The sequence below is a fragment of the Pteropus vampyrus genome, unplaced genomic scaffold (genome assembly GCF_000151845.1).
Source record: "Pteropus vampyrus isolate Shadow unplaced genomic scaffold, Pvam_2.0 Scaffold99, whole genome shotgun sequence".
Classification (NCBI taxonomy): domain Eukaryota; kingdom Metazoa; phylum Chordata; class Mammalia; order Chiroptera; family Pteropodidae; genus Pteropus; species Pteropus vampyrus.
Genome location: NW_011888880.1, coordinates 3941244 through 3950491, shown reverse-complemented (window position 1 = coordinate 3950491; position 9248 = coordinate 3941244).

The window sequence follows — 9248 nt, the reverse complement described above, 5'->3', positions numbered from 1 at the left end:
ACAGAATTCTAGGCTGATCTCTAAATGTGGTACATGTCAAACTCTATATTTTTGAGACATTCCAGAAATTTAAACATTAACAAATAGCAGAGCCGGAAAAAATTAACTCAAGATCAAACTGTAAAGTGCTAATATAGAAGAGAACCTATCTCCATAATCCTTGAGAGGACTTAGAGAAGAAATTATTAATAAAAATTGAAAAATGTACATGGAGCATGGCCAGATCATGGCTTTGATTTCAATGAGCTGCTAAAAGATCTGGGTATGGACAAGACTCACACAGGCTGATGAAATAAAATGACAAGCCAATCTGAAAATATTTCTATAGAAAAGTCAAGTACAGAAAGGAAAACTAATATTCTTGAAGTTGTCTTAGCTCTTCTGGATGCTATCAACTCTTTATAGCACCAATAGAACCATTAAACAAAGATAATGTGTTAGGCTAGGTTGCAAAACTAAATTAAAATCCTTTATATGTTACAACTCGATATTTTTAAAAGAGCTTACTTTAAGTCTGATGAAAATAATGAACTTTTAATTAAGTTTAGAATTATAACGCAATTAATATTTCAAATGTCCCACAATTTTTGGTGGCATTTCAAGTAAAAGCATGTTTCATGGTGTCAGTTAGTGCTCACTATGGAATGGAACAGATTTCTAAAAGGCAGTTCATGAGCTTACATGAACATACTTTTGAAACTATTCCTTAATATCTGCTAAATTGCTGTATTTTAATATTACACAAATATTTATACAGAGATGCCAGGAGACTATTGTGTCTCCAATATAATACTTCATATTGTGCTGCTCAGGAATTTACATTGGTATCAGATAACTTAAGAAACGCAGCACAATGAAAGAAAAGGCTAAGCGGGAAGTACAAAGCACCTCATATAGATAATATTCTCAAGCACAGATTTTTCTCTGGCACAGGAAGCTGGTCATTTCCCGAATTTAAAATGCAGAACACTATTCCTGTTTAAGTTGTTATTTGAGAATTCAGTTCCCATGAAAAGGAAATGTAAGCGATGGGGGAAGAAGACGTATTTGATGCTGGAAAACAACCTAGAAAAGTGAACCGAGGAGTCCAACCTGCAGATCCATCTCTCCCTGGCATCCACCACCCTCTTTTTTTCTCACACTTTTTTCTCACTGTGCAACCGCCTAGGGTATAGAAAAAGATATTTAAATTTGCTTCATGATAAATACTTGTTTCAACTAATATAAATGACTTTTTATTCAGAAATTAATAGATCTACTTAACCTTTAAAACCGACTTCTATATTGTCCATGCTTATCCTTAGAACACATACAATTTTTCTATCAACATCCTATTGTCCCTTCTGACTCACCATATTCCCATCTCTCCCTTCCTCATGCCCAAATATTCAATATACCATCCACTCCTTAGTCTGTAGTTTTGTTTCCTTTCCTTTTTCATTCTATTCAAGCTCTGTTGCTAAAAGGAATGAACGGATAACAATGAAAATGTTTAGTGTTAGGCTGATATAGACAAATAAACCAATGGAACAGAAGAGAGTGCAGAAAACATCCCAGGTAATTAGTGTTTGAAACAGATGGCACTCTAAGCGGGGAAAGAATGCAGAGGTGTTGCAACAATAGGCAATCAAGATTGCAGGCTTTGCCAAAATATAATAGAAGACAAGAATGTGAAGGAGTTAAGAGCTTGAAGCCTGAAGCCAGTCCACTGGGGTTAAAGTCTCAACTCTGCCACTTACTAGACACTCACAAGTAACTACCTCTCTGAGGTAGAGTCTCTATATTTGTAAAAATGAGAGTCATGTGTTATCTACTGTTACAGACTTGCTATAAAGGTGAAATAAGTTGATGTACGTAAAGCAAATGGCAATTCGAGGAGTAATATATGCCTGCATGCTGTTATTACTATTTTTTTCTATTTTATTTGACATCCTCAAATATACTTGCTAGGTGCTATTTTCATTAAATAACTTCATCTCTGAAGGATGACCCTCAAGAAGGAGAATCGTTCTTTTTTACAATATCCACATAGCCAGTTATAATAAATGCATTAATAAGAAAGATAGGTATTATGTATGTATAAATATGTTAAAATACTTAAAAGCTGTTTTTAAACCATAGTTTTTATTTATGGCGTTCTTTATAAAAATTATATCAGCAATCTGCAAGAAGGCAAATATCTGAAAGCATCTGCTTATATATTCAAGAAATATGAGAAAAAATAAATTCAAATTTGAAAATCTGGGTAATGATTATTATCAATAATCCCACTGTTTCAAAAACCAAGAGGAAAATAAAAATATAAAATATCATAAATACCTCTACGTACTTCATAAATCAAATAGAAGCCAGCAAAACCCTACTAATGAGTTCATTTCCATGGATATTGGCTTGCAGCTCTGTCAACAGCTGAATATTCATGAGGCAAGCTGGATGCTGGGTAAACAAGAAAACTTTCTTTCGAGGACAAAAAGCTATGATAGCTAAAAAATATTTCATGTAATTTTTCCAACTTAGGTTATGTAAAATAATGAAGAAAAAGCTACCGTCTGTTCTAACTTTATCTATGAGTTTTGTTATATAACCACAAAGACACAACAGATATGCTTAAATATTGAAAAATAGAAAATATCCCCTGACATCAATAGTTTCTTGGTTTCATAGGACCTGACTCATCCTAGGTCCTCAAGAAGAAGCCTTTTGAGGATGTAAATGAAACTGTCTCTAGTCTGAGTGAGGATAACTAACATGGTTTAGGACAATTATTTGGAAGGCTTGGAGCTTGAAAATGCAAATAATATAAAGGGTAAACAGAATGGCAAATTAAAACATATCAGAACTAGGCCCAATGTTTGGAGAGTGTCTGGAAGCCCTGAACACCTCAGCAAGCAGACTCCAGGCAGCAGTGACAGCATTCAGAGAGATGGGAGTGTATGGTGCAGTGTCACTGGGCTGAACGTGACCCCAGTAGATGCTGCTTGAGCGAGAGTGAGGAGAAGAGGGGGTGTGAAGAGAGAGAGTGGCACCTAACAGGGAATAACTGTTCTTGTGATGGCTTCCTTCAAACGCCATGGGATTTAGGCTCGGGCCCCAGGCCTGATAAAGAACTGGAATAAAAATTAGAGATGAGGTAGAATCCAATTTTATAGTGTAGATATACACTGTTGGGGCGGATCATCAGCCTAAAGTTCCATGGGAAAATATGTGTCCTCGCTCATCCCAGGACATTTGATTAAGGACAGCAAAACTAATTCCAGGCCATGCCTTCCAAGTTGGCCAGGACTGCCTCTGAGGCACTGGGGAGGCTGAGGACACAGAGCTTAGGGGATCAGAAAAATGTAAATGAGCTGCTTCCTCCTTCTCAATTGTAAAATCGTACGTTCTGATGAAAGAATAATGGCAGGAACTGGATTTCAAAATCTCACATTCCTGAATTGTATCCTGAATCTATTGGGAGTGAGTGTCCCATTGAGAAACTAATGCATAAGTCCTGAAGTATCTGCAGAATTTTCTCTCTTGTCACTAGATGAAAAGGAACGATAGCTTCACAGTATGAGAGTCATTGTGATGGTCAATGAGATAATGAGATAGTCACGGTACACATACGAGACAGTCACTCTACGCCAGGCTCTGTCGTAGACATTAGGCGTAAAGGATAAAAAGGCCTGGACATGCAAAAGATGAATCACTAAATACAATTTCAAATTCAGTTTCCGGTGGAGGTGAGTACTATGAAGAACAATAAAACAGGATCATGGGAAGAGGGAGGACCTCGTAGCTGGGGAAGAATTCCCCAAAGAGCTATCTATCATTTGAGGAGAGTCCTCAGGGAACTGAGGCATGGCAACGTCTGGGAAAGAACAGTGGGCTCGGCATCAGCAGACGCAGATGAAGCAGGGTGTGTGGATGGGAAGGGCGCGGTGGATGAAGTGGTACAAGGGAGGAGGGACGGAGTGAGAGAAGCAGTTGACGGACAAGTGCATATCACAGAGGGCCGGGGGGCACGGTGACAACTTGGTATTTTATTCTCAGTGTGATGGGAAGCCATGGGGTGGGGGTTGGGGGGCGGGGTTGGTTAGCAGAGGAACAGGGCTAAAGCCCACTACAGCTATTGTGTAGAGTACGGACTACAGAGCTGACCAACTGGGTTTCTCCTGAAATAAGACAGGTGAGAGGAGAGGGTGCTGTGGACAGAGGTAAAGAGTGGTCAGAATCCACACATGTTCTGAAGCTCCTGCTGCCAGGATTTGCTGATGGACCGGATGCAGATTGTGTGAGAATGAGAAAAAGCAAGGCACTTCCTAACTTTCTGGCCTGAGCGAGTAAGTGAACACCAGTGCCCTTTACCGGTATGGGGAAGACCAGGGCAGACAGGGTTGGAGGAAAAATATCAGGTGTGGTTACCTTGTCGAGGTGAATACATAAGCGACAGAACAAATGCCATCGGCGTGGTAGAGGGTGGAAAGGAACTAAAGTCAGGCAACACAGGTTCATAAACCATTAAAGTGAATTTACCCTTTAAAGTCGTGCTTTACAGAGGGGGATTTTTCCAAAGTAAGCCTGAGGCTAACGGGGCAAGACACGAAAGAGATGAAGACATTAGTGTGGCGAAGGTGAACCTGATCCAGCCTGTTTACTGCTCACTCACTGCCCTGTAATCAGTTTCCGGTCTTGAAACACCCTCTTCCGGCACTCCCCATTCATCCTTTGTTTCCTGCTCTCTGTCTGTGTTCTCACTGTGCCTCTGCCTGGAAGGACCTCCCTTCACTCCAAACTTAGTCAACTTCCTCTCCTCCTTAACAGTCAGTCACATAGGTGTCCTCTTCTCCAGGTAGCTTGGCATTACCTCTCCAGGCTGGGGCTGGATTTGCAATCCTGGTTTCCAGCTCCATACACTACCTTACGATTGCACCTCATGCACCATTTGGTTGTATTAAATGTATGCACCTCATTCCCCCACTAGCTTGCAGCTTCTTGAGGACAAAAATAACGTTTTAACCATTTGTATACTCAAAACAACCAGCCAGTGCTGGGCACATAGTAGGAATTCAATGTTTAATGAATGAATAATAAAGTCCGAGTGCCAGTTAAGATTAAGGAATCTCTGGGCTTCAGTTTCCTCATTTGCAAAGCAGGGACCAAAAATAGCATCACCTTACAGAGAAGGGGAGGTAACAGAGGATGAGATCAGAGAAGATGAGATCAGTAGAAGATGAGATCAGAGAGGTAAGGGGGAGAAGGCAGTAGGGGACCTTGTTGGCCACCGTGAGGACTTTGACTTTTATTCACAGTGAAACAGGAAGGGTTTTGAGCTCAGAAGTGTTACAACTTGGCTTATGTTTTAAAAGGATAAGTATGGTACCTCGTCGATAATAGAAAATGGGATGCAAGCTCAGAAGCAAGAAGATGAGTTATAGAGCTACTGTATCCCTCATTAGGTAGAATGAATTTTGTTAATATCTATCTCCATGCTGAGAAATGTTTTACATGCAAACACAGATGCACAAACACACACACAAACAACTACAAGGAACAAGCATTCTTCCGAGGAATTCCCTTTTCTATATCTCAAAATTCTTTACAATGGCAGTTAAGGGATAGCTGCATAGCTACTTTTTCTGTTTTATGTTTCTCTTTTTCACTGAAATATTCCCTTCTGTTCTGGAGACTGAATTAGGGAAGCCATAAAAAAATTTTTCTTGTTAGTTGGGTTAACCATTTGTTTCTTTTTTTTTTGTTTTTTCTTTAATTTAGGATTAATTGGGTTTTGGCCTTTTTTGTTTTTTGGTTTTTTTTTCTTTCCAAGTTGTTTTAATTAAGTAAAGACCTCCCAGTGTCAAAAATTCACACTTGAGGGAATATGGGTTCAGTAATGAGAAGCATTATACATATATTTTTACATAGGGATTGCTAATGTTTAAGGAAAATGTTAAACGTAATTTTAATTATTTGCATCAATACTAAGCAAAAAAATCTAAACTAGGTAGAATGTTTCATATAAATTGACATGATCCTTTAATCAGTGGAAGGAAATGTAAACAATTTTCAATTTTCAATAGAGTCTAAGTCACTAGGCATAGGTGTAGCTGATCTGATGCCCCTTTGTTAGTTAATGAAAGCACATACGAATGGACATGAAATAACCGTTCATTTTTGGACAGCCAGAAAAAGCAAGAAAGACACTTACAGAAGTAGGTTACTGTTCAGACTTACTATTTCTATTATAGTCACAGCAAAAGAAACATTAGTTTTATACCAGCTATAGAAATTATCTCAATTAATGCTTCAATGATCCATAAAGTTGTGTGTAATCTTTGCTCCATTTCAGCAACAAAGAGATTTAGCCTGAAAGAAGTAAGTGTAATTAGTCACCATTGTCAATAGGTTCTTGCAAATTCAAGGAAAAGCACATATAATGAAACCAATTTGACCACAGGCTAATTGATCTAAACATATTTCTGTTCACCAAAACATCACCCAACTTTTAAATAAAGACCCAAAACATCCTAATATTAAACAATGAAATAAATGTGAGCTAGATATACATTTCAGAAAGACTGATAAAAACAAGTAAGATAATTTTCCAACTGGCTTATTCCAGTTCAGCTTTGCAGTTGGCCGCAGCTCAGGATGCAAGGCGGCGCCCACCCTGGACTGGACGCCCTTCCATTGCAGGACATACTCGTTCCGTCACAGGACACACACCCACACTCACTCAGACTGGGGCAAGGTAGACACGCCAACCGACACATGCACACCTCTGAGATGTGGCGGGAGCCTGGGGGACCCCGAGGAGACCCGCACAGATGTGGGGAAAGGTACAAACACCACACAGGGGCCCAGGCAGGAATCGATTTGCTTTTTATCATCGATGTTATAACAAAACGATGTTGAACAAAACACCATTATGGGAGGACCCACTGTGATGTCTCCAAGGTCAAACGGCCAGGAAATGAAGGAGGCTGGAGTCAACCCTGCCAGACTCAGCACCAGAGCTCCCACGCGGACTGGGTTTTCAGAGCCACGCTTCTCCGCAGGTGAGCTTGAATAGTCAGGGCAGGAGACCTCATGCAGAGGCAGAAATAAAATCAAATGACACTCAGTTTCTAAATTTAATTTCCAAAGTTCCTATCCCTGCCTTGGAAAATCTGTGACTGTTTTCATTTTTCTTAGCAGAGAAATTCAATAAGTCTTCAGTTTAAGGCTACTTGACTTTGATTGTACTGACTTTTTTTCCTAACTGAACAAACATCACAGAATGTGAGTAACCTTATATTTCTATAACAGAGTATTGCTTATAGAAGAAAATTCTCCAGAAACCCTTCCCTCTTATCCTAATTATGGCGTGTAAGTTAAGGAGACCACATTAAAGAACACAACACAGTTGAGTACCTACTCTCAGTTAATGAGCCCCAGCTGCTACCAGGGGCCGCTAAGGTCCTTCTACTTACATACCACTCACTAGTTGGACCTGGCAAAAGTGTCCCCATCTCAATGATATCTGCCATCTGATGAATGCAGATTCTTGAAGAGTCACCTTGTTTTAATCAGAAACTATTGTATTAAAATATAGGGGCTTGTAAGGCTTTGGAATATATTTAAGAAAAATCCCAATCCCTGATACAGTCTTCAGAAATCTTTTAAGAATAATGTACTAATTAATTAAAAGTAGCATAAAAATATCCTTTGAAGCTGACCAATAGAGTTAATAATGATAATAATTATACAAAGTACCAATTCTCCAGTGAGTTGTTTTCTGTACAATGTTAAAATGTGAGTTCCTTAAATCAGCACATTTTCCCGAAACTATCACAGATCCAAAGTTATTAATTCAAAAAGCCATAAAACTAGATTTAACCAGTTACCAAACTATATTTATCACTTTTCTCAAACTAATGATTCAACGAACTGTTTTCCAACATGCAATTGTCATTATGATTTTAAATGCATTAGTGACATTTTCCAAATACCTTAAAATTAGGAAGTACTGCACACACTTTAAATGGAATGGATTTGGATGATGTAAAGTCCTAAGAATATTGTCTGATTTCCTAAGTTCACATATCATAAACATATCACCAACAAGTTCATACATTACAAACAATATACTGAATGTTCCTACTAGGATGAAAAGCCATTGGGACAATCATAAGAAAATTTGTCTCTTCTCCATGCATCTTAAGTGAGAATTTTAAAAACTTTACAAAGAACATCTTTGTTTCATTTGGGATACAGAAAATTGCACGACACATTGCTTCCACTCCAACAAGCAGAGCAAGCTAGATAAGCAACAAAACCATAATTTTTCAAAGAGCTAATAATGCAAAAAAAAAAAAAATTTAAATGAAATAAATTCCAGATAGTGGTGAGCTCTTCATAAGTGAGCAAAGACTAGGTTGCATACCTGGAGGAGCAGTAGAAGAAACATGAATCTGCTATAGATCAGAGCACAGAGAAATTAGCTCAGTTTTTCAGGAACTTTTAAAGACTGCATCTGAAATTAGAATCCCAGGAAGTCCCAGCCATAAGCTGAGTTCACATGTACCAGTCAACTCTTTCCCACAAACCTTCACCAAGTGCTGAAATGTACTAAAGGGTAATGTTCTAATGATTGGAGGCCAAAACAAGAAAAGTGAGAAAGATCCCCAGTGGGGCACACAGGACCTTCCCAAGTAGAAGGCAGGGACCCACTGAAAGCTGAGGACCAGAGAGAAGAACTGAGATGAGTCACCCCACAGCCCTCATAGAATGCATGCTACAGCAGCTCTCTGAATGTTGGGCTCAGGGTAGCAAGAAGTAAAGAGAACTCCCAAGGTGCAGAATGCCAGCTGTGGTACTGAGGCACTAAGAAGACTCCCCAGGAGCACAAAAAGTTGTTGAGAGAGCAGGCAATTAGGCTATAAAATGTAAAGCGATCCCCTGATCCTTACCAGTGCTCCAATCCCAAATCCTGCAGAAAAGTAAATTCTGCTCCCATATTCAAAATATCTGAAGCCAGTGGTGAAGAAATGAGCAGAAAGTAAAACTTCTGTAAATACCACTAATAAAAGTTATAAATAATAATATCATTTACAATAGCATCAAATAATCAGACAAGTAGTAACAATCTAAGGAAAGGAGTGAAAGATATCTATATTGAAAATTACAAAACATTTCTAACAGATACAGAGAAGGTCTGAAAGGAGATATACCATGTTCATGGATTGGAAGGCTCAATACTTGTAAGATATCAGTGATCTATAGATTTA